Source organism: Engystomops pustulosus, chromosome 5 (genome assembly GCF_040894005.1).
Source record: "Engystomops pustulosus chromosome 5, aEngPut4.maternal, whole genome shotgun sequence".
Taxonomy (NCBI): Eukaryota; Metazoa; Chordata; class Amphibia; order Anura; family Leptodactylidae; genus Engystomops; species Engystomops pustulosus.
In genome coordinates, this window is record NC_092415.1 from 11764218 (window position 1) to 11791117 (window position 26900).

General features: G+C 43.2%; 1 protein-coding gene across 3 annotated transcripts in view; it reads left to right on the forward strand.

Moving 5' to 3' along the window:
- ST3GAL1 (ST3 beta-galactoside alpha-2,3-sialyltransferase 1) overlaps positions 1–26900 on the forward strand; it is a 105155-nt gene that overhangs the window by 17828 nt on the left and 60427 nt on the right. For 2 of the 3 annotated variants that reach the window (XM_072151153.1, XM_072151152.1), the window contains exon 2: positions 7387–7434. The exons of the other annotated variant lie outside the window; for it this stretch is intronic. The gene's annotated coding sequence lies outside the window, so the exon portion shown is untranslated. The remainder of the gene's footprint in view (positions 1–7386; positions 7435–26900) is intronic. 3 annotated transcript variants of the gene reach the window in all.

The window sequence follows — 26900 nt, forward strand, 5'->3', positions numbered from 1 at the left end:
TTTGAGTTCAAGCTATTGCTACCTGTTATCAGCCAGTTCAGTTTTGGAAAATGATGACCATGACTATCGCTCTCCAGTTGATTGCAGGTTATTGCTCTCTGTCATCAGCCATTTGAATGGCTATCAATCCCATCATTGAGAATTTCCCGGATTATCGGAATCCTCTCTAGCGATCCCGGACAGGACTGCGGTTTTTCCGTGCGTTCCTCCCCCGGCTTTGTGTCGCGTTTCATAACTCTTGGCCATATTCTGTGTGAATCTGTCCTGCGGCACGTTTTATGACGACCATCTGTCACCGGAGCGGGAGATAAACTTTTTACTGGCAGAATCCACGACGCACAAGACGAGAGATCACGTCGTGTAGACTCTCAAAATCTGCAAAACGAGATTAGTGCTTCTCATTCCTCGCCCCCAGGGGGGACGCTCTCCAAAATGTGAGAGTAAAGTGTCATGGGGAAGGGGGGGGGGTTGTCTGGCAGGGGGGGACCCGCTCCGTATTTTACAGATCGGAGAGATTAGCCTGTACGATAACACAGCAGGGGAGTCCTTAAAGGGGAACTCCGGGACTATATCATTCATACCTGTACCTGTGGTTCTATGGAATGGCCTGCTCCGTTATGATTGATGGGGTTGGAATACAAACCCCTGGAACCTCAGAGGACCCCTTTAATGTCGCTTGCTTGGGGATTGATTGGAAATTCCCAAGACCTTATATTGATCAAACCATAGGAACCCCTATGGGGCGTTTTTGGTCCGTTTTTAAACATCCGTTTTCGCCCATTTACCATGCCTTTGGCTGCTTACAACCTGTTTATCTATTAAGATAATTGGGTAAAAACTGACCAAAAACGCCATGTGTGGCATCACCCTAAGGGTGGTCGCACACATGGTGTTTTGAACCCGTTTTTAGTTGTGCGTTTTCAGACCGTAAAAAAACGCATCCGTTAAACCCATGCATTTTTTTTGTCCAGTATTCCCAATAATCTTAATTAAAAAAGGAAAAAAACGGATGCATTTTCATAAAAATTGCATGCGTTTTTTTTTTTTTTTTTTTAAACGCATATGTTTTTTATGATCCGAGAACGCATGATTAAAAACTGGTTTAAAACGCCATGTACCAACGGCCTTTGGCTTAGGTCGCCCAGTTCGGTGCTTTCTTAACGCACAGAAATGCCTGCGTTTTTGAATTGTTTGAATCCTGTATTAAAACTTTCACAGCTGCTTAAATTTTCACAAAAACTGATTTAAACCAGCCAAATGTATGGTAAAAACACATGCGTTTTTAGTGCATTTTAAAAAAGCATCAAGAACCAACCAAAAACGCACTGTGACCGCACCCTCTAGTGCAGTGATGGCAAACCTTTTTGACACCGAGTGCCCAAACTACAACCAAAACCCACGTATTTTTCGCAAAGTGCCAATGGGACAATTGAAGCAGTAACTTATTATTCCCTGCTCTGTCACAGGTTTAAATTGTAAAGGCACCCGAGGACACCAATACAGTAGAAGGAAGGAGAAGAAGTTTTGGATTATCATTGTAGTTTACTTCCAGGGTTTTGGGCTGCTTGGGACTGCAAGAGGCCTTGAGTCCTGTCTAGCAGACTCTACCCTGGGGTGATTGTGCGGGTGCCCATAGAGAGGGCTATGAGTGCCACCAGTGCCATAGGTTCGCCACCACTGCTCTAGTGAATGGTGGGTGAATTATTATTTTTATAATTATTGTCATCAAGGGGCACTATTTGCATAAATACCGACCCTCCAATGTAACCAATAACCGTGGAACTATATGCCTGTCCAGTTTGTCGTCGTGTTAGTATGTTGATATATTTTGTGCACTGTGAGACGGTATTATTTCTGCTCTGATATCCTGACTATATGTACAGGTTACTGTGGCCGATGGATCTTGTATTCCGATCTATATTTTCTCATGATACTTTGTTGCTCCCGGATATTCCCTGCTGCGCAGTGCACGAGGCGTTGAGCTTTCGCTGCGCCTGAACTTGTCGCATCTCCTGAGTCAGCGCCTTGTTATTCTCACACCGTTTTTACTTCTTGAGTAACCCCTCGGTGCTGGTGTCCGCTCCCTCCTATGTGTGCACATTATAGCTTCTCCTGGAAGTGATAAGTACGCTAGGAATCCTCTGGGTTGTGCACGGACTACAACTCCCAGACCCCTTTGTAGCTACCTATTCCTGGAATCCTTTGACATAAAGCTTGTTACATGCATCTACTACATCCGTGCCAAAGAAAAGTATCTATTCAGCTAATTCTACACTGGTGGTTAATGGTGGGAAAATCTGCATTGTGATGTAGCGTGCACTTCCACCTGACCCCAGACATGAACCTGAGTGCACACTTCCTCCTCTGTGCTGCACTATGTTACAAGCCTTCGCTGCTGGAATCTTTGATTGCTACATTGTATACACTACCTATAATTAACCTTTTCTAATATACCAATGGAGTGTATAGCGGATCTGAGATTGTGAAATTTGGCTCAGGTTAACAGAAATGGATCAGTCCTGACTATCCGTGTATATTTTATACGCGTAGCAGAGCTCAGCTTGTTGGGGATATATTGGGGCTAGCAGAGTTCAAGTAAATCCATCACGATAAACCAGGGACATTCCTCATAGATCCAGGCACCATGACTGGTAATCTTCTTAATTTTTAATCTTCTAAAATCAACTTTTTATATTATGATAATGAGCCACAAAGGCTATGGGTGTGTTATCAGAGCTCTTTTGTGCTGCAGATTCACAGGCTGTTACACTGTGCAGGAGCATAGCCCCCTCCTTCTCATTGGCATAAAGTTAAAAGTTGATTTTTGGAAGGAAGAAGGCCAAGGATTAAAAATGTAAGAAGATCTACTTGTAGAAATCCTAGAATACAAGTCTGTTTTTCACAGTCCTGCTTCTACTAATAACATTACACAAAGTGCTGATTGCACATATTTCCAGGGACAATACCAAAGGGTGATGTCCCACGTGGCGTTTTAAACACATTTTTGGCCTGTTTTCAAGCAGTCCATCAAACTCATGCGTTTTTTGACGGACTGCTTAAAAACGGGCAAAAAAAAGAACGCATTCAAAACGCCACTTGTGACATCACCCTCAGAGTAGCAGAGTTGACCTTGTCATCAGGCTATACTTGCTGGGGAGGCTGAGGGCATTCGGAGTGCAGGGGGAACTTCTTAAAACCTTCTCCACCTCCGTAGTGGCATCGGCCATCGTCTTTGGCATAGTCTGTAGGGGAAGCGGCATCTCAGGTAAGGAGAGGAGCAAACTGGATAAACTGATTAGGAAAGCGGCTCTGTCCTGGGGGGTCCTCCTGACACAGTGCAGCTGGTAGCTGAGAGGAGGACACTGGGTAAGGTGACATCTATTCTGGAGAATATCTCCCATCCCATGCATGAGACTGGGGTGGCATTGGGGAGCACCTTCAGTGACCGACTGCTTCGCCCCAAGTGTGAGAGGGAGCATTATCGTAAGTCATTCCTCCCCGCTGCGATCAGGCTGTTCAACAAACAAGACCCAAACAGAAGTAACCTGCACCCCCCCCCCCCCAACCAGTCCCTGCAGGTCCCATCCACAGCCTGAATACCAAACTGCCAATCATTGCTTGTTTTCTTTTTGTCATTTTAGAACAATAATATTACGGATAAATGAACAAAAATAAGAAAAAAGTTTATATCATTGTTTGTTTGTACTGTCCTCTCTCTTCTGCTGTAACGTTGTGAATTTCCGCACTGTGGGACTAATAAGGATTATCTTATCTTATATATAAGCTGCTACAATGTTTCTGATTGTTTGGGTGACAGCGTTCCTAATGAGCTGAAGAGAAATTTTTGGCTCTGTTCTCCGGAATGTTCATCTGTACATTTCTGTAAATCCTTTGTTTTTTTATTTTGATACATTCTATCTTTAATGAAGTGAACAAATCTCCAATCACAGCCGCAGCTCTGCTACATCAGCACCTATGTTTCTGTGTCCCCCCTCTCCCCTGCCGGATACAATGTGTCTGCTGTGTATACACAGATTGTAACATGCCAGGCTCTGATTAGAGGGGGAGGTGGGGTCACGCCTGAGAGGCTACACATGACTTCCTTCTCTTGTCCTATTTTAATTCTCTTGCTCGGTTGACATCTGACTTTTCTGTGGAAGACACTTGTACAGCAGTCATGAGGGCAGGCGCGCGGGGGGCGGCTCTGGGAATGGCGTAGCGTGAGGGCTAATAATCGTGTTTGCTCAGAGAAGTGTTTTCTTGTCGACATTCGTTCCATGTCCCTCGTTTCTCGCACGCAGCCGCCTCTATTAATAAACTTGCGGTGGATTGAGTGCGAGCGGTTTTGTATGAGAGTCGGAGCGTCGTCATTAGGTTCTATACAGATGAGAACAGTCACAGGTCGCTACTGTAGTATCAGAATCCAGATACATGGGAGGACTTCTACCTCTGTGCTCCCTGGTGCAAAAATCAATGATCAATTATTCCAATAAGGTGGTGTCACATGTGGCGTTTTGATTCCGTTTTTTGTAAGCATGTATTTTCAGTCTGTTAAAAAAAGCATTAGTTTTTTTGAAAACTCATCCGATTTTTGTCTGGTTTTCCCAATAATCTTCATTTAAAAATGGTGAGAAACTGAGGCGTTTTAAAAAAACGCACACGTTTTTTAACAGACTGAAGACGCATGCTTAAAAATGGAATCAAAACGCTAACATGTGACACCACCCTTAGTTTCAGAAGTAGTCTGGCAAACGCAAACAAAGTCACGCCCACCGGGGCGGCCGGGCGCGACTTTGTTTGCGTTTGCAAGCGCAGACAAAGCGCTACGTGTGGCGCCAGCCTAAGGTAGATTGGGTGCTAGGTGCATCTGTAGGACGTGAGGATAACCCTTTTAAAGGGCTAATCCTCACGTCCCGCAATCTTTTGATAACTTTTTATTTCGCTAATATGTAAATTAGGATACTGGGGCGTGGAGGAGCCGGAGCTGAGGCTACACGATGCGGCTACTCCACGCCCCAGAAGCCTCTGTGATCCGCCTATCAGATAACTTTGGCGCACAGCCCTTGTCCACGAAGCCTGCCATCTGCGCAGTGGCTCCGGCTTTGGAGCAGTAACTCTAGGGTGGTCTAGGTTTGTGGTTTCATACTTAAATTCCTTGATGGGATAACAATGTTTAATTTGGGCCGCCTGCTAGTAAAGGGTCTCTTTTGAAATACCCGATGATCTAAAATTGACAGTAAAATGTTGACCCTTTTTTTGACTTTGCTCTTGGGGATCTGGAGCTCCAGTTTATGTTATAGTCTTAGGCTGGTGCCACACGTGGCGCTTTTGTCTGCGTTTGCGAACGCAAACGCAGACAAAGTCGCGCCCACCGGGGCGGGCCTCGGCCCGATCGCATCGGCGTTTCTATGGAAACGCCTGCGATCGGGAACGAGACGCCGGTGTTTCGCGTTAAACTAACACGAAACACCGGCGGCTCGTTCCCGATCGCAGGCGTTTCCATAGAAACGCCGATGCGATCGGGCCGAGGCCCTCCCCGGTGGGCGCGACTTTGTCTGCGTTTGCTTTCGCAAACGCAGACAAAAGCGCCACGTGTGGCGCCAGCCTTAGGAATTGTAGTCTCAACAAGGGCGAGGGTACGGCACAGCAATAGTAATAACCATAAGCCAAAGTGCATCAAAAATGCAAATGAATGAAAAACAGAGAAAAAGGGATGCAACTATATGGCAAAAAATGGCAATCTTTATTGAAAAATGACAAAATATGTTGGGATTGGGTTGGGATTTTTATCCCATACCCTTAAAAAAGGGGGGTTGTTTGTGCTCTGTGTAGCACACTTTTTAATTGTTTTTATTGGTTTGTGTCTCTTTGCATGTACATATTTTGTCATTTTTCAATAAACATTGCCATTTTTTGCCATATAGTTGCATCCCTTTTTCTGTTTTTCACACGTAATGCGTTTCAAAAACGCGACCAAAACGCACCAACAGCTGAGAGGAGGTGATTCGCCTATGCCCGGAATTAATGTTACAAGCCGTGTTATATTCGGCTATACAGATGTTGCGGATCCCAGTCCTTGTCATTCCAATTGTCCAGTGTTGCCTTCGACTTTTTACATGGGACTGCTGGTAAACAGGTTCACAAACTTATAGCCCCAAAGGGTTAATTGGCGCATCCAGCTCTGCTGCACGACACATAATGACCGGCCGCAGATTGCAATCTCTGATGTCTTCTGCTTCATCTGCGTTTTGTATTTTCGTGTTGCGGTGAGTACTTGTTCCCAATTTATTGTCATCCAGTCTGGAAATGAATTTTGCGTTACGAGAACGCAATCCATCAGCCATATTTATAGGGCGACCGTCATAAATCAGGCAGAGCCGGAATGTGTTTGTTTGCCGCCGCCGCTTCCCTCCCGGTGTCATTACCGTCATCTGGTCTCAAAATGAAGAACAATGAGGCAATTTCGGATTCTATGAAATGGACGCGTCACCGCTGCCGGGTGCAGATCGCTCTGACATGGCCAACATTTAAGGGAGTGGGACACGTCCGTAAAAAAAAAAAAAAAAAAAAACCTATCATAAATTTGAGGCCTTTTTGAATTTTTTCAGCTTAAAATCTGTATCCAGGAAAGCTGAGTGATCACCAATATGCCGCTCGCTTTGAGGCACATCACTCAGCTTTTCTAATGTCAGATTTGTTTAGTTTTTGTCATAATTGCATTAATGGGACAACATGGCTGACAGGACAACCCACAAGGGAGCGTTCATGGCAGCCATGCTGATCATTGTCCAGATTCTTCAGAAATGAATGCGGTTTACTTGTTTCTGTGTGAAAATGTCATTTCTGGGGGGAGATTTATCAGAAATGATTCTAATTTCTCACTTCCCCCTAGCAACCAATCAGGCTGCAGCTTATATTTTCTATTGAGCTTTTTAAAAATGTGAGCTGTCATCTGATTGGATGCCATGGGCTCACCTAGTTCCTGCTTTGTTTACATAGAAAGGGGCCTATTTTAAAGGGATTGTCCATGATTTTAAACATATGGCTTCTCTCCCTTAAACAGTGGCACCTTGCTTTTGCTGGTATTTTAGATTTTCACCATTTACTTCCGTGGTGTTACAGTTCTGTGAGGTAATACTGAAAAACAAGTAATGGGGACGACGTGGTGCTGTTTTTCTAGGCCACTACAATCCCTTTCAGGCAGCATTCACATGTTGCGTTTACATTTCTAAACACAATGCAATCAGATTACGTGGGCGGGGCTACGCCTGTAAACATTGAATCGGTAACGAGCACACGGGGTCTTGTATTGTTTACATGATGCTACTACATGAGTTTCAGTAGTTTCATCCACTAATGGCGCCATCTCTCTCTTTTTTCCCCTAGGATAGAGTGAACTTGGTGAGCGCAGCAGATAACGGATGGGCCTTGAAGGTAGGTGGCAGCCATCTTTACATTTTTTGATTATGCATTTTTCAGAAATTTCTAGATAATCTAACAATGAAATGGACTTGCTGCTCCCCTTTTGGCTTAAAAGTATCCCCCCCCCCAAACGCTCTGGGTGCGTCTAGAAAACGCATTTGTATTTACCCCAGCACAAAGGATGTGTTCAAATCTAGGGAATACAAGTAAACATCTGCGTTAGAAAGGCAAAGCGGCAGTTCAGAATTTTCCTGGTGTGACCGATGCCCTAGGACACAAGTATAACACTGTACACACTCAGCACTGCTACATCTATCATATTGGAGGTGAGAATCCCATGGCCCCTGCCCTCTCCATAGAATCTTATCCTCTCGGCCTCGCTGTCAGTCATTGGCAGTAGTCCTCCCTGCGCCCCGTCCTCCCTGCGCCCCGTCCTCCCTTATTCCTCAGTGAAACATAAGAAATTGAATAATAATTAGAATACTTCTGAGGAGCGTCTCTTCTCGTTTCGGGGGGATTAGCAGGCGACGAGTCTTTCTATAATTGGCCGCTCAATCTTTTAAGCTCTGCTCTGCGTTCTTATCGGGGGGAAATGACGCTTGTTGGAGACGGACGAGGATCTGCTGCTTAATCCAACAAGTGATCTTCTACAAAGTCACATCCATCTGCAATGGGGATCCCAGGAAATCTGATTCCCATACCTCTGCTTGTTGTCAGTGAACGACCGCATCTTTGTCGACAGATGCTAAAAATCCATACAAATCGTTTTTATTATTATTACAGCTGGGATTTTGTTACAGTTGATGAAACTGACCAGGGAGTGACATCTCTGCAATATCTATCTAGTTTTTCCAGTGATTTTTATCTTTTAAGGGAAAATTTCTGGTTTAAATTTTAGAGTTGTGGCCTCGCCCTTGTGTGATGAGCAGATAATTTGCATATAAATAAAACGAGCAGTTTCTCTAAAATTACATATTGCTGGGAAACGGGAAATGTCTGGAAAGCTGACGCTTGTTTTACTTGTAAGTTATCCGGTAGCCGCAGACCCTCCCCTTTTAAAATACTAAAACAATATACGATCGCAAATCCAAAACGCGTTGATTTAAAGTTGTCAATCCGGCTCTGTACCAGTCAGCTGTTGAAATAGGAACCTGCACGGAGTTTATTCCCCTCCTATACATCCTCCATAGGGTTAAGCATGATGCGCGTGAGTTCGGACGTTCCAGTCTTGTTATATTTCCTGTACGTACATCGTTAGGACTGAGGATTTTTTGCACAGAACTCTTGTCATTTTAAGTGCAATTATGACCCCCCTGTCAGATCTCTCTGGTATTGAGACGCGCTTCGCACCTCAATGTGACTTTTTCCATTAACCTCAAATGACCAGGTCTATTCCTGGCGACGTGTATGCGAGGAATTCTCCATATTACTGCCCGCACTGGTGGGGGGCTATGCTGTTCTTGGCGCTCGCATGATTTCTGGTCAGGCCTTTTAAATCTGTGTTATTTAGAGGTCACCCCAGGGGCCAAGTGTCCTCCTTAAAGAGTTTCAGACTCCAGATTCCACTCTAAGGACTATTTAAAGGGAGTCTAATAACCAGACTGCATCGTGTCGGGCACGATATACGCTATACAGAATTGCCTCTGTTTCCGAGTAATCTTTACTTCCAAAGATAATTCTAATTCTTGTACAGTGGTAATTACATCCCTATCCCGAGAGTCCAGACCACTACTGATACATGACAAGATCTTGTTGGCTTTAGAGGCAGCTGATTGACATTGTGCTGTTGTTTAATCCATGATTACTAGTCACCCAGGTCCTTTTCAACGAGAGACTCTCCCAGATTTGCTCCCCCAAGTGGATTTTTTATCACATTGAAGCGCATCCCCCGAAACCCCCCCCCCCCGTCCCTGATGTGACTAATATTGTGTAACGTCTGCGTTTTATTGTCGTTGTCATAAACTCCCGGTTATAATATTGCCGTTTTATCTTCTCTCTGATTATATCTGTTTTAATTTCCTGTTTTGATCCGTAACAATAACACAACGTTCTGAAGTTATTAGGCAGAACTCGGAGGAGGAGCAGAGTGCACTAAATATCGGTATAAGAAACACTGATATTTATTCTCAAGAATTGAGACTCAATTCTTGTTTTTCACTTTTGTAAGAAGTGGCAGTATTATAGTAGTTATATTCTTGTACATAGGGGCAGTATTATAGTAGTTATATTCCTGTACATAGGGGGCAGTATTATAGTAGTTATATTCCTGTACATAGGGGGCAGTATTATAGTAGTTATATTCCTGTACATAGGGAGCAGTATTATAGTAGTTATATTCTTGTACATAGGGGCAGTATTATAGTAGTTATATTCTTGTACATAGGGGGCAGTGTTATAGTAGTTATATTCTTGTACATAGGGGGCAGTATTATAGTAGTTATATTCCTGTACATAGGGGGACAGTATTATAGTAGTTATATTCCTGTACATAGGGAGCAGTATTATAGTAGTTATATTCTTGTACATGGGGGACAGTATTATAGTAGTTATATTCCTGTACATAGGGGGCAGTATTATAGTAGTTATATTCTTGTACATAGGTTGTAGTATTATAGTAGTTATATTCCTGTACATAGGGAGCAGTATTATAGTAGTTATATTCTTGTACATAGGGGGCAGTATTATAGTAGTTATATTCCTGTACATAGGGGGCAGTATTATAGTAGTTATATTCTTGTACATAGGGGGCAGTATTATAGTAGTTGGGGGGCAGTATTATAGTAGTAATATTCTAGTACATAGGGGGCAGTATTATAGTAGTTATATTCTTGTACATAGGGGGCAGTATTATAGTAGTTATATTCTTGTACATAGGGGGCAGTATTATAGTAGTTAGGGGGCAGTATTATAGTAGTTATATTCTTGTACACAGGGGGCAGTATTATAGTAGTTATATTCTTGTACATGTGGGCAGTATTATAGTAGTTATATTCCTGTACATAGGGGGCAGTATTATAGTAGTTATATTCTTGTACATAGGTTGTAGTATTATAGTAGTTATATTCTTGTACATAGGGGGCAGTATTATAGTAGTTATATTCCTGTACATAGGGGGCAGTATTATAGTAGTTATATTCTTGTACATAGGGGGCAGTATTATAGTAGTTATATTCTTGTACATAGGGGGCAGTATTATAGTAGTTATATTCTTGTACATAGGGGGCAGTATTATAGTAGTTATATTCTTGTACATAGGGGGCAGTATTATAGTAGTTATATTCTTGTACATAGGGGGCAGTATTATAGTAGTTATATTCTTGTACATAGGGGGCAGTATTATAGTAGTTATATTCTTGTACATAGGGGGCAGTATTATAGTAGTTAGGGGGCAGTATTATAGTAGTAATATTCTAGTACATAGGGGGCAGTATTATAGTAGTTATATTCTTGTACATAGGGGGCAGTATTATAGTAGTTATATTCTTGTACATAGGGGGCAGTATTATAGTAGTTATATTCTTGTACATAGGGGGCAGTATTATAGTAGTTATATTCTTGTACCTAGGGGGCAGTATTATAGTAGTTATATTCTTGTACCTAGGGGGCAGTATTATAGTAGTTATATTCCTGTATATAGGGGGCAGTATTATAGTAGTTATATTCTTGTACATAGGGGGCAGTATTATAGTAGTTAGGGGGCAGTATTATAGTAGTAATATTCTAGTACATAGGGGGCAGTATTATAGTAGTTATATTCTTGTACATAGGGGGCAGTATTATAGTAGTTATATTCTTGTACATGGGGGGCAGTATTATAGTAGTTATATTCTTGTACACAGGGGGCAGTATTATAGTAGTTATATTCTTGTACATAGGGGTAGTATTATAGTAGTTATATTCCTGTACATAGGGGGCAGTATTATAGTAGTTAGGGGGCAGTATTATAGTAGTAATATTCTAGTACATAGGGGGCAGTATTATAGTAGTTATATTCTTGTACATAGGGGGCAGTATTATAGTAGTTATATTCTTGTACATGGGGGGCAGTATTATAGTAGTTATATTCTTGTACACAGGGGGCAGTATTATAGTAGTTATATTCTTGTACATAGGGGTAGTATTATAGTAGTTATATTCCTGTACATAGGGGGCAGTATTATAGTAGTTATATTCCTGTACATAGGGGGCAGTATTATAGTAGTTATATTCTTGTACATAGGGGGCAGGATTATAGTAGTTATATTCCTGTACATAGGGGGCAGGATTATAGTAGATATATTCTTGTACATAGGGGGCAGGATTATAGTAGTTATATTCCTGTACATAGGGGGCAGGATTATAGTAGTTATATTCTTGTACATAGGGGGCAGGATTATAGTAGTTATATTCTTGTACATAGGGGGCAGGATTATAGTAGTTATATTCTTGTACATAGGGGGCAGGATTATAGTAGTTATATTCTTGTACATAGGGGGCAGGATTATAGTAGTTATATTCTTGTACATAGGGGGCAGGATTATAGTAGTTAGGGGGCAGTATTATAGTAGTTATATTCCTGTACATAGGGGGCAGTATTATAGTTGTTATATTCTTGTACATAGGTGGCAGTATTATAGTAGTTATATTCTTGTACATAGGGGGCAGTATTATAGTAGTTATATTCTTGTACATAGGGGGCAGTATTATAGTAGTTATATTCTTGTACATAGGGGGCAGTATTATAGTAGTTAGGGGGCAGTATTATAGTAGTTATATTCCTGTACATAGGGGGCAGTATTATAGTTGTTATATTCTTGTACGTAGGGGGCAGTATTATAGTAGTTATATTCTTGTACATAGGGGGCAGTATTATAGTAGTTATATTCTTGTACATAGGGGGCAGTATTATAGTAGTTATATTCTTGTACATAGGGGCAGTATTATAGTAGTTATATTCTTGTATATAGTGGGCAGTATTATAGTAGTTATATCCCTGTACATAGGGGGCAGTATTATAGTAGTTATATCCCTGTACATAGGGGGCAGTATTATAGTAGTTATATTCCTGTACATAGGGGGCAGGATTATAGTAGTTATATTCTTGTACATAGGGGGCAGGATTATAGTAGTTATATTCTTGTACATAGGGGGCAGGATTATAGTAGTTATATTCTTGTACATAGGGAGCAGTATTATAGTAGTTAGGGGGTAGTATCACATTGAAGCGCAGCCCCCCGTCCCTGATGTGACTAATATTGTGTAACGCCTGTGTTTTATTGTCGTTGTCATAAACTCCCGGTTATAATATTGCCGTTTTATCTTCTCTCTGATTATATCTGTTTTAATTTCCTGTTTTGATCCGTAACAATAACACAACGTTCTGAAGTTATTAGGCAGAACTCGGAGGAGGAGCAGAGTGCACTAAATATCGGTATAAGAAACACTGATATTTATTCTCAAGAATTGAGACTCAATTCTTGTTTTTCACTTTTGTAAGAAGTGGCAGTATTATAGTAGTTATATTCCTGTACATAGGGGCAGTATTATAGTAGTTATATTCCTATACATAGGGGCAGTATTATAGTAGTTATATTCTTGTACATAGGGAGCAGTATTATAGTAGTTATATTCCTGTACATAGGGAGCAGTATTATAGTAGTTATATTCTTGTACATAGGGAGCAGTATTATAGTAGTTATATTCCTGTACATAGGGAGCAGTATTATAGTAGTTATAGTCCTATACATAGGGGGCAGTATTATAGTAGTAATAGTCTTGTACATAGGGGGCAGTATTATAGTAGTTATATTCTTGTACATAGGGGGCAGTATTATAGTAGTTATATTCCTGTACATAGGGGGCAGTATTATAGTAGTTATATTCCTGTACATAGGGGGCAGTATTATAGTAGTTATATTCTTGTACATAGAGGGCAGTCTTATAGTAGTTATATTCTTGTACATAGGGGGCAGTATTATAGTAGTTTTATTCCTCTACATAGGGGGCAGTATTATAGTAGTTATATTCTTGTACATAGGGGGCAGTATTATAGTAGTTATATTCTTGTACATAGGGGGCAGTATTATAGTAGTTATATTTGTCACATATTATATAATCCACCATACAGTAATCATTACTACAAATACATTAGGAGCCCCCGGTGCCCCCTGTAATGTCAGTAGCTTCCTGTCCAGCAGATGGTCACATTCCCTCATCGTATGGCTGCAGTTTCTCGTAGAATGAGCGCTATTGTTAGCTGATGTTATTAATTACGGCCGCTTGTTGCCAGGATTCCTTCCTGATGTCCCATATACTGATGCACACAATAAAGGACAATTCTGTGGGAAAATGATAAACCGCCAGTCACTTTGCAGCGTTCTATACAATGTTGTTATGTGGACGCAACATAAGACCACAAATAAGGCGGCTGCTACTTGGATTATAATTAAAGGTTCAGCACCGATTTCTTTTATGACTGCACCTTAATTCCACATCATCTCTGATTCTGTCTGTGAATAAGGATGTTTGCTTTCTTTTAGTTACGGCACCACCACTGTCCATGTGCTCTGCTGAAAGCAATATCACACACAACCTGTGGGCAGGGGTGGCGCTGTTTCGGCTAGAGGTTTGTTTGTTAGTTTGTTTGTTAGTTTGTTTTTATGATATGGCTAATCATAAGAAAATATGAGTTTTGATTGGGGCGTCTTTTAATTACTACTACCTCTTATTGAGGGCTGAATGGTACCAGTCCGGTCCGGTGAAATGTAATACCAGTCCTAGTCCTAGACATGGTGTACAATGGAAAGAAGCAACTGATCTGTAAAGGAGAGACCCTCTACTTGTTGCACAGGAATCAGGCTTGTTAGGTTCTTATTACAACTGTCTCGCTCGATACAACGGGTCGGTTCTGGTCCTGCTGATGCATCTTTAGGAGTCCAGACTGCTTGGTTCATAGACATTTTGGATACATTTGTTACATAATCTAAACTGTGAGAAGTTCTGTACAGATACAATGTAGAAGCCTGAGGCTGTGTACAACAACTGGCGCTCATTCCAGGAAGCATTAGTGGAAATGCGTATCATGTGTTCCGTCCAAGCCCCTCCCCAATTCCGAAATTCAAGGTGTGAACATGGCCTGAAGTCTGGCCAACTACACAGATAAACTGTGCTGGAAATGGGATATGCTGTGAGCTGTGGTACATTTTGGTTATCTTTTAGGGTTGATGCCCAAAGATGTGGATAAGGAAATACAGTAAAGGAAATTTAAGATTAGAATCCATCATAATCAACCTGGGTCACTTAATCATAGATCCAGGCACCGTGATTTATTTATTATCCATGGCCTCCTTCCGTATTAACATCACTTTTAAAACCTAATTTTATAAGCCAGAAGGACTTTGGGAGATGCTACCAGAACCCTTCCGTGCTGGAGCTTCACAGGCTGTTACACTGTGCAGGAGCCTGAATCCCCTATGCACCCTCAGCACTTCCCTCTGCATGATGAAATCTAATAGAGGGAGGGGTGGAAGTGCTCCTGCACAGTAAAACCGCGCGTGAATATGCGGCTAGTCTTCCTTCTAAAATCAACTTTTATAATTATGCAAATGAGCCATGGATATCAAATGTATAAGAAGATGCCACAGTCCCGGTGCCTGGATCTATGAGTAATGTCCACGGTTTATCAGAATGGATTTTATTGGTAGGTTTCCTTTTAAAGAATATTTTAGGTTTTTGTTCAGTAAAATTGTCCAAAATTCTACAAGCACATAGGAGGTAATGGCCCCTAAATCTTGTGCCTCTCCTGATATTGTGGGTGTACCATTTGGGCTCATTTATGTTCGCTTACAACTTGTTACCTGGTGTGACTTTCTGTTTGTAGCTCGAAATTTTTCGTATTTATTTTTTTTTTTTTAAAGACCATAATTTGTGCTTTTCTTTTTCATATTTCTGAAAGCCCCCCACCCCCCCCCCTCCCTCCCCTCTTGTTTAGCCTTCAGCCAATTAGTAATTGGAGCAATTTATTCCCAGCAATTGTGTTCTTTTTATGATTATTATTTTTTTCTTTCTCCTTTTTTTATGTCATTTTGTGTTCCAGGAGTATTTTTGACACGTCTCTTGTTTTTCTGGCACTGAAAGCTTTTCAGGCAGCTGTTCTATTTTCTGAGGCTTTGTACAGCGCCGCGCTCTTCTAGGTACGAGGCGAGAGCCGCCACCTTGTGCTGACAGTTTTTGTCTTGCCGGATTGTACCGCAAAAAAAAAATTAAAATTAACTCCTGGCAGATTGGGGTTTTTAGAAAATTAAGGATTTTTTCTCTTTGCTACCTTGTAACATGTAATTGTTTTTAACGAAATAACATGTTTTAGACTAGAATAATTGTCCTATACTTCCAAAATATATATTTATTTGGCCACTGATACATAGTTCCAAATCCCCGGCATTGACTTGCAGGGGATGTATCCAAAGGTTTAGATCACCCTTCTTAGTGATGAGAGAAGCTTCAAAGAGCAACTTCATAAGCTGAGCCTGCGGTCACACGTGGCGTTTTTAACCAATTTTTGGCCCGTTTTTTAAGCAGTCCGTCAAAAGATGCAAGCGTTCTTGAAACTCATCCGTTTTTGATCGGTTTTAATTAAGATAATTGGGAAAAACCAGTCCAAAAACTGAAGCATTTTTTAATGGACTGGTTACAAACGGGACAAAACGGGCGTTTTTGGGCCGTTTTAGCTAGTGCGTTTTCAGATAGTAAAAAAAAAAAGCACGCGTTTTTGTCTGTTTTTCCGAATTTGCGCAATGAAAAACGAACAAAAGCGCATGCATTTTCAAAAAACGGATGCGTTCCGCTAGCAGTCCGTTCATAACACGACGCTAGCGCACAGGGGGCGATCCTCGGGCCAAATTCACATGCATTTCCATGGAAATACATGTGTGTTCGGGCCAAGGACCGCCCCCTGTGCTCTAGCGTTGCGTTAGAAATGGACTGCTAGCGGAAAGTGTGACCACAGCCTAAGGGTGAAGACACACTTGGCGTTTTTAGTTAGTGCGTTTTCAGATCGTTAAAAACGCATGCGTTTTTGACAGGTTTGACCAATTATCTTAATCCAAACTGGCCCAAAAACGGCCTAAAAACGCCAAGTTTGTCTTCACCCTAAGGGTGATGCCATACATGGCGTTTTGAACGTGGTTTTGGCCCGTTTTTAAGCAGTCCGTCAAAATGCATGTGTTAGAAAATGCATGCGTTTTTTGGAAATGCATTTTGTTTTTGACAGGTTTGACCAATTATCTTAATTCAAACTGGTCAAAAACGCATGCGTTTTTCAGTTTTTGGACAAACTTCTTAAAAACGGAAAAAAAACAGGTTCAAAACGCCATGTGTGGCATCACCCTCCGGGTGCAGTGTTGCTTTTAAAACGGCATCATCAGTTTTGACGTAATTTTTGGTGCACTTTCTTATACTTGAGTCTTTTTCCAACCTTATATACTTTGATACTATGTTATTAACAGGTGAACAACATGGACTATACAGGTGATTCACATTTGTTGATCAGGTCTCCCCATAAAATCAAATTCATCACATTAGGTTAACAAAACTGCACCTAAAACCGCATTGAGGTTGCGTTTATGCGTGGCATTTTGGATGCATCAAAATGCTTCATAACGCATGCATTTTTAAATGTTACAATGCATTTGACTACTGTATATACTCGAGTATAAGCCAAGTTTTTTTTGTACAAAATTTGTGCCGAAAAACCCCTAACTTGGCTTATACTCGAGTCTATAAAAAAATTAACACTGTACTCACCTTTCCAACATCCCCAATAGGTCATCTTCTGCTTCCGATGCTCCATTGCCTCCTCGGGTCTTTCGGCTCCTCCTCGGGTTCTTGCGCTCCTCTTTGGGGCCCCCTGCGATGCTGGCGGCTCACAAACAATGACGTCAGCAAGCGGCTGACTCTGTGTGCTGGCCGAGCACGAAAACCCTAGGGGAGCGGAACGAGAAAGAGGGGCCGAAGAAGACCGAAAGACTAGAGGAGGCACCGGAGCATCGGAAGCAGAAGAGAACCTCCAGGGGACGTTGGAAAGGTGAGTACATGGGGCTGGCTGGCTATATACAACAGGGGTTGGCTGGCTATATACCACAGGGGAACAGTTGGCTGGCTATATACTGGGGCTGGGACCAATGCATTTCCCACCCTTAGCTTATACTTGAGTCAATAGGTTTTCCAAGTTTTTAGTCTTAAAATCAGAGGCCTTGGCTTATACTCAGGTCGGCTTATACTCGAGTATATACGGTTCTCTGGAAGCGTTTCTCTTTATTTGCATAAGTGTAAGGCCGCGCCCTGGTGAACGCACCCTAATGGTGGAGCCACAAGTCACGTTTTTGGACCATTTTAAGGCGTGCATTTTTGAATGTTTACCATGCGTTGGCTGCTCTGAACCAAAGTACTTAAAACGAGACAAGAATGGAACTGGGGAAAAAAACACATTACAGGATTTTAGTGACCATTTTAATGCACATTTTGAGACAAAGTCAGAAATTGATTTTGAGAATGAAAAATGTAAAGTAAGGACGAAAACTTCTCCAAAAACTGCAGGTGTGCGAGCGGCTATTCTCTTACACGGCGGCGTACTCTGAGATTGGAGGCGTTCTTTTAGGAAGCCATGTGACGGCGAGTATCGATCGGTTGTAAGTCTTGGCATAAACATGAAGCAAAGTAAGGACCCCCCCCCCCCCCCCGCTGCCTCCCCCCCCCCCCCCCCCCCCACCGCTGCCTCCTCCTCCCCACAGGCAAGTAATTACTTTCCAAAAAGAAATTTCACTTCTCCGAGAGTGCAAGCCAGAACTGGGGATTGTTTGGCGGTTCCGTCATCTGCGATTTTTGAGCCCCGAGAGATGCTTTAAAATGGTATTTACCGCTGAACGCTGCTGGTATTTTCATCGCTCCGCCATTAACGTGCCCCCCCTCCCTCCCCCAAATAACAACTTATTTCTCTAATGGCCACATTCAGCACAAACACCTGATGGAAAGACTTAAAACCAGCTGCTAGCGACCTGGAACGACATGTGAATGTCTAGTGATTGCAGCTCCTTCCCTTCTACTCTCTAATTGTGTCAGTCTTTACTGCTGTAGGAGTTGCCTTCTATTCACCAATCTCTTTACTGTGATTTTGAAATTGGAAAATATGTGATGCGGCTTTGTATCGCGTGATATCCGACTGGTTCCTCCTCTTTGTGCACCGAATGGTGATGAGCTGCAAACTAAATAGATGCGTCTTGTCTGATATACAGTATAGAAATGTATCCAAAATGGTAAAATGCACTGGTGACTTCCTGAATTAAGAGCAAAATAATTTGTGTTTATCTGTGGCACCCAGTCACGTCTCAGGTGACCTGTTGTCCAGAGCACCACGTTGTCTCAGTGGTTAGCATTACAGCCTTGCAGCATTGGGGACCTGAGTTCCAGTTCCATCTGCAGAGAGTTTGTATGTTCTCTCCGTGTTTGTGTGGGTGTCCTCCGGGTCCTCCGGTTTCCTCCCACACTCCAAAAACATACTGGTAGGTTGATTAGATTGTGAGCTCCATTGGGGACAGGGACCGATTTGGCAAAACTCTGTGCAGCGCTGAGGAATTTGTGTGCGCTATATAAAGGAATTATTATTATGTTATAGGGTGACAGAAAAAATCCAGAATTAATGGATTGAAATGACATATTACAAGATAATCCACCCCCCTCCTCTATTGATATAAATGCCATTGTGATTACCCAATGATCCATGTAAGCTGAGCCCCATGACTATAACCCCATGATGCGGACATGTAGTATTGAATACTATATTTAAGACATATTATTCTAATTTTATGACAACCCCTTTAAAGGGTTCTTCTGAGGTTGAAAAACATGTCTGTTTTCTTCCAAAAACAGCGCCCCACCTGACCATGTGTGGCGTTGTATTGCAGCTATGTTCCATTCATTTCTATACAGCTAAGCTGCAATACCTGCTCAAACCATGATTGGGTGTGGCGCTGTTTTTGGAAGAAAGCAGCCTTGTTTCTGAACCTTGGGAGAACCCTTTTCAGTCTTCAGGTGATGGGTGGTACTGCAACATAGTTTGATTGCTGCAGTGCCAATTCATGGACACATGTGGCGCTGTTTATGGCAGCATGGACCATGGAAAGTGGATAAATGTGCCACAGCACTTTATTTTCTGCCACAAATCACTACCAAATCCATGTAGTGATCACTACTGTTCTTTTCCCCCGATGAGCTCGGTGTGGGGGGAACTGCAATTTGATTGTCAGCTCTTCTGCCAAGGGATTGTATGCTGTGGCCCTGCAATGGCAGAGCACATGTAGATGATGGATAGAGGATAGTGGTGGTAGATGGATGTACAGATATAGTATGAGGAAGGATGCTATAGATACTGAGAGACACCGGGTAGGGATGGATAGTAAGATGCATACAGTAGATTGGATGATGGGTGGATAGATACAGCAGATGGTTGGATACAGTAGCTATAGTATATGTATACAGCAGAGACAGTGGGTGGATGGATTTGGTAGAATGGACACAGAAGATGCAGTAGCTATAGTAGAGGAATACTGTGACTGGATACAATATCTATAATGGATGTATATAGAAGAGATGGCGGATGGATGCAGTAGACAGCAGATTGTCGGATACAGTAGCTTTAGTAGAGGGATACTGTGAATGGCTACTATGGGGCACATTTACTTACCTGGTCCCTCGGAGTTCCCAAAAGTGCATTGTCCGTCCGTCGCGATACACTTAGATTGTGCTCCCGATATCCTGCATGTGTCGCTTCCCCGCTCAGGTCCCTGGAGTTCGCCATCTTCCTCCCGGTGCATGTAAGTGCTTGGCTTGCGACACAATTTTGAAGTTAAATCCTGCGGTTTGTCAGAATCCGTCGGATCATCCGACGGCCCGCCCCCCGGTCTGTGTCGCATGAAAGCCAACGCGATTGCGCCAAAATCCGATTGCGTGCGGCAAAAAAACCCTTTAATCCTGTCCCAGCAGCGCAAATAGGAAATTGACGGGATGTTCGACAAAAGAGCTGTCTGCGGGGCCCTTAATAGGGCTCATTTACTATCTGTAGTAGATGTATATAGAAGAGATGGCGGATGGATGCAGTAGACGGCACATAGATGCATATAGTTTTAGTAGATGTAAGCCATGGAGACAGTGGGTGGAAGGATCCAGTATAGTGATGGGTGCAGTCGGCAGCAGATGGCTGGATACAGTATCTTTAGTAGAGGGAAACTGTTCCAGTATCTATAGCAGATGTACCTGCACAGATACATTTTATATGGAAGGTTTCTCTTTATACAATGTCTCTATCTGCTTCTCTATCTGAGGCATAGACTAGATGCAACTGAAGCAAAACCTATGCTGTGAAAAGTTTATACTTTCCAAATATAAATGTACGGTTTCTGTTCATTAACAGCAAGCAGAATTTCTAGATCCTTCATTATATGGTAATTAATCTTTAATTCACAGCAAACTTGTAGTTACTGAAGAATGGATGAGCACAGGGCAGGCCCCAGGTGAGAGCGGAGGATGCGCTGGAGCGGTACTGGTCCTATAGGAAACCAATATCCCGCAAAGTATGAAGGAGCCTTTGTGTGGCTGGAGCTGTGATACGGGGGTCACCGCTTACGTTCCGACTCCTCATTAGCTCCTTCTTATCGGCCGGGTAGAAAATCCACGAGGATGCAGAATTCCTCAGCGAATTATAATATTAGAGGAAGGTTTAATCCTTCCTGCCCTGCGATCGGGTCACGCTGCTCCCTATAATGAGATCTGAAATTTAGGGAGGCGCTTGAGGTCCTGCAGCGATGGTAGGGAGTGGATACGTATAGTATAATCCCTATTCTATGTATCTATATATCAGATGTATTAAGGGGGGGCACAAACTTTTATCTGCTATGCCAGCAAGATTCTACTGCTGCCTCGGAATAACTTTTCTGATGATGAAAATCTCGTATAACACAGCGGCAGCGAGCAGATGTCCAGCCTGCTGGGAGGTGTAGTACCAGCATAACATGGGGATTATAGATTCTCACATTTCGGGGGTGTGGGGATGTTTTTGGCTAGTGGTGGCCCCTAATTGGTTGTCTCGTCATGTAGTTTTCTTTCCTTCCATCGCATGATATGATTCCTCTATCTATGACTTCTACACCATTATTACAGTCCCCCGGCCGCTATGTAGTAGACGCTTCTGTCGGATCTATGGCGTGTAATCCCACCCCGGGGTCCGCTCGGAAGCTTCTGGTGTAAATCAAATTAATTAAAACCTATTCTTGAGGCTGCGGACATTAATGATGGTTCGGGGGAGAAGATGCTGAAAGCTGCAGACAAAAGCGAGAACTTTTACTGGGAAATACGTCTCCGGCCCGATCTTGTACCAAGGAGACCCGGTCCCTGACTCTTCTCATGTTAAAGGGGCTTTACGATCATTCCGGATTTTTTAATTTCCTTTTTGTCTGCATTCCTCAAAGTTCTCAAAACCCCCAGTTTCTTCAAGGGCATGTGAAACGCTTCTTATAGCTTGTTTGCTACAATTGTATCGTGTCCTGGTAAACCTCGAAGTAACTTAAAGGGGTATTCTCACAAAAACAATATTCTTAAATATATTTAGGATAACATACTGTTACTCAGTATAACCATACTGTCCCTCAGGGCCCAGTTTTGAGCACATTAGCTACAGCAGACGGCTGGTTATTACCTGAACTGTTTACCTGCTGCCCGTGCTCTCTAGGCCTTGGGGTGGTGGCACACTTGGCATTTTGAACCCATTTTTAGGCCAGTTTTAAGCAGTCTGTTAAAAAACGCATCAGTTTTAAAAAATGATGCGGTTATTTGAAAATGCATCCGTTTTTTTTGTCCGTTTTCCAATAATTTTAATTAAGATAATTGGGAAAAATGGTCAAAAACGCATGTGTTTTTTAAAGAACTGCTTAAAAACGGCCTAAAAACAGGTTCAAAACGCCAGGTGTGCCACCACCCTTAGGGTGATGTCACACATGGCGTTTTTAGGCCGTTTTTAGTTAGTACGTTTTCAGATTGTAAAAAATGCATGCGGTTTTGTCCGGTTTTCCGAATTTGTGCAATTAAAAACGGACAAAAACCGATGCGTTTTTAACGAATGGTTTTTTTAAGATCTGAAAACGCTCTAAAAAACACCATGTGTGACATCGCCCTTAAGGCGTGTTCACACGTTGTGTTTTGACCTGCGTTTTCATTGCGTCTGAAACGCATATACAACAGCTGAGGAGAGGTGATTTGCCTAATTACATCACTGTAAACATTTCCTTTTACAAAACGTATCGTAAATGTGATGTTAACGCATGTGTTTTTTTAACGTTTGCGTTAACATTGCGTTTACAAACAAACGGCAATGTAATTAGGCAAATCACCTCTCATCAGCTGTTGTATATGCGTTTCAAACGCAATGAAAACGCAACCAAAACGCAACGTGTGAACGCTCCCTTAGGGTGATGCCACACATGGCGTTTTGAAACCGTTTTTGGTCCGTTTTAAAGCAGTCCGTTAAATGCATGCGTTTTTTAACAGATAGTTTTTGGTCCATTTTTAAGCAATCTGTTAAACGCATGCATTTAACGGACTGCTTTAAAACGGACCAAAAACGGTTTCAAAACGCCATGTGTGGCATCACCCTTACACTACAGTATGCTCCTATGTTCTGGCTTTGCTCCGCGGCCACATCAAATAGTAAGTGGATTGTTAGCTATGAGTAAGGGTAATTAGAGCAGTAGAAAGGCGTCGGCTTTGTAACTTGCGGTGTCCAATATAAACCTGTCGATTGGAATAAAGAAGCTTTATCTGATTTGGAACAAGCGTGATTGCAACATTTCACCTCTTCATTGTAGCAAACCATCAGAAGTGGAGACCAATCCTATTTTGCTTGGAGGAGTTGGACCTGCACCTCTGTTTATTTACGTGGTTGCTGAATATAATGGTGGAAGTACAGTATAGACTGACACTGAGCTGTGGGAGAGCGGGTACAGAGGGTTCATTGTCTGCCTCCTAGGGTGCGATTGTCAAAAAAAAGCCTCTAAATTATGAGTTGTGAGAACATTGTTGTGTTTGGGCAGCGGAGATTTTTCCACTCCTCTTTTGTTACTCTCCGTAATCTTCCATATAACATTCGGCCAGGATGAAAATCTACCTGTGTCCCTCATGAGCTCATTTAACTTTTGTGCAAACTCCAATATCTGTCTCATTGTCTGGAGCCCCTCTCGGCACGGCTCAGGTCTCAGGGGCTCTGAACGGACCTTATTTAGTGCACTTGGCAGGGCGTCGCGGTGTGGATGACTTATCACATTCCTGGATGCGGAGACGTTCCAGCGCTGGGATCGTTTGCTCTGCTCTGCTGGGAAGGCTCCTTCCGTGGGGTTTCCAGAGGATTTGATTTTGGAGATTAAAAGGAAAAAATTAAACCAATAAAAATAAGGATGTTTCCCGGTGTCTGTGTCCCTGACCGTTATGGGTACGCGAGTCGCAACGGAGCACCGACTGACGCATTAATTCTATGCTGTCCTATGAGGATAAAGTTGGGGCTTAAAATTTTTTTGAATACATCACAACATTTTCTTGGAGAGTCTGATGTCACAATGTAATTTCAGAGCGACCCTCACAAAAATAAATTTACATGGAGCCCTAAATGTTGCACAATCATGTCTCAGTATTAGTAGCAGCTGGACTGTGAAATAAGGATTTATATTCCAGGATTTTGGCTACTCCAAGTGCTCTGGGGTGTCCTCACACTGCTGTGCTCTTGGCAGCCAGTGTTTGGTATTGTCACTGGGGACCTATGTAATAATACCCTTGTGTGTGTTATTGGTAGTAGCAGAACTTAAATATGGATTTATATTCCAGGATTGGAATATTTTCACCTACACTGTGGGCATGTCCTCACACTGCTGTGCTCTTTGCTGCCAGTGTTAGTTTGTCCCTGGAGATCTATGTAATTATACCCTTGTGTATGTTGTTGGTAGTAGCAGAACTTGCATATGGATTTGTATTCCAGGATTGGAATATTTTCACCTACACTGTGGGCCTGTCCTCACACTGCTGTGCTCTCTTCATTACTGTGTTCACAGGTCCCCTCTCTGCTATAAGGACAAGTTTTGGCAGGCTTGTGGTTGAGCAATACATTGGCCACTCAAGAGCACAGTGCTGTGGAATGGCTCCATGCAGAGACTCCAGAGCACAGCAGTGTGGGGACATGCCCGCAGTATATTTGGTATATATGGTTTTGACTATACCAAATCAAAATTATCACAGTATCATAGTTTATACGGTTGAAAAAAGACACTTGTCCATCAAGTGCAACCAAGGAAGGGAAGGGATTGGATGAGGAAGGGATTTAGGGGAAACAATTCTATATAACATAACCATCAATGTTATTTGGGTGTAAAACGACATCTAGACCCTTCTTGAAGCTCTCTGCTGTCCCTGCTGTGACCAGCGCCTGAGCTCTCTGCTGTCCCTGCTGTGACCAGCCCCTGAGCTTTCTGCTGTCCCTGCTGTGACCTGCGCCTGAGCTCTCTGCTGTCCCTGCTGTGACCAGCGCCCGAGCTCTCTGCTGTCCCTGCTGTGACCTGCGCCTGAGCTCTCTGCTGTCCCTGCTGTGACCTGCGCCTGAGCTCTCTGCTGTCCCTGCTGTGACCTGCGCCTGAGCTCTCTGCTGTCCCTGCTGTGACCAGCGCCTGAGCTCTCTGCTGTCCCTGCTGTGACCAGCGCCTGAGCTCTCTGCTGTCCCTGCTGTGACCAGCGCCTGAGCTCTCTGCTGTCCCTGCTGTGACCAGCGCCTGAGCTCTCTGCTGTCCCTGCTGTGACCAGCGCCTGAGCTCTCTGCTGCCCCTGCTGTGACCAGCCCCTGAGCTCTCTGCTGTCCCTGCTGTGACCAGCGCCTGTGCTCTCTGCTGTCCCTGCTGTGACCTGCACCTGAGCTCTCTGCTGTCCCTGCTGTGACCAGCGCCTGAGCTCTCTGCTGTCCCTGCTGTGACCAGCGCCTGAGCTCTCTGCTGTCCCTGCTGTGACCAGCGCCTGAGCTCTCTGCTGTCCCTGCTGTGACCAGCGCCTGAGCTCTCTGCTGTCCCTGCTGTTAAAAAAATCTAATTTTTGTTGCATCTTTATATTGTATAGTTTTTTTAATTTCCCATCACCTGAGCAGTTTGAGGGTGTGTTTTTTTTTTTTTTTGATGAGTTTTTCACACCTTGAGTATACTCTACGCATCTGTTTTTGACAGGTTTTACCAATGATCTGGATGCGTTTTTTAACAGATGCGTTTTTGGACGGACTGCTTAAAACGGACCTGGCTCAAAACGCCATGTGTGGCATCACCCTTAGACTCGTGCGTCGGGACGCCAGATGTGAATGCACCCAAAGACGGCTGTTGGCGCAGCCCCCGATTGCTCGGTAGCTATTCCTGCAGTGCTCTCTTTTGCACATGCATCCTCTGCCTGGCTGGATCTACATTTAGAAAAAGTTGAATAACACCATAGGGTTAAAGAATTGGTCATGTTCGAAACCTACGACCTTTCTATGACGCCTTGAGTTGGAAATAAGATGATCCCGGATTTAAGCTGTATAATCTACATTGCCGGGGAGTACAAAGGATCAGAGTTTTTGGAAATCCAACAAGTACAATACACCCCCCCCCCTCTCCGTACACATTGGCGCTCTGGCCCCTCCTTGTGGTTGGCCATTGTTTGGGTTCAGGGCCAGTTCTCGTTTCTCTGTCCCTTTCAGGAGCCGCTCCTTGATTTGATTTCGGATCTCGTGTTGCCTGATAAGATAAGCCGCTCATTAATAAGCTCCACAAATTGACAGCTTTTATACCGCAGCTTATATTCCTTGGCGCGGGTTCTTGGTCCGATATCAGGTGGAAACGATTCAAGCGCCTTCAATTCCAAGAGTAGAACTGCCCTTCCAAATATGATTAGATTCAAGGATTCGGAGCCAAGACCTCGACGTGATTAATATGCAGACAGATCCTTGAGTTATGCGGTGAGATGGCAGCCGAGGAGGCGCAGGGCGAGGGGCTTAGTGAGGAATAGCTGGCGGTCTGGGGTAAGATGTGAGGATAAGCAGTGCCGGCCCAGTACTCGTGTAGCGGAGTCGAGTTAGTCAGCAGCTGCAGGGCTCCCATGTCTGTCACAGATGATTGGGAAGTCCCCATTACAGATTTCATCCGAAATTTCAGAAGGTTCAGGGAAAAAACTTGTTGTGTTTGTGGTTTTGCAATAATAGGATGTGTAACTCTTCACTTTCCCAGTTGACACCTACAGAAGTCAGTGGCCTCCGGGGCTATGAGATATTGATGAGCTGCTGGCTATGGCACCGCTCAGGATATGAGTCACTTATCTGCCCATTGTCCTACAGCCTTGTCTACTCACCAGGAGTTAAGTGCACAACTAATCCCGGACTATTGTGTGCGAATAACCTGTATATA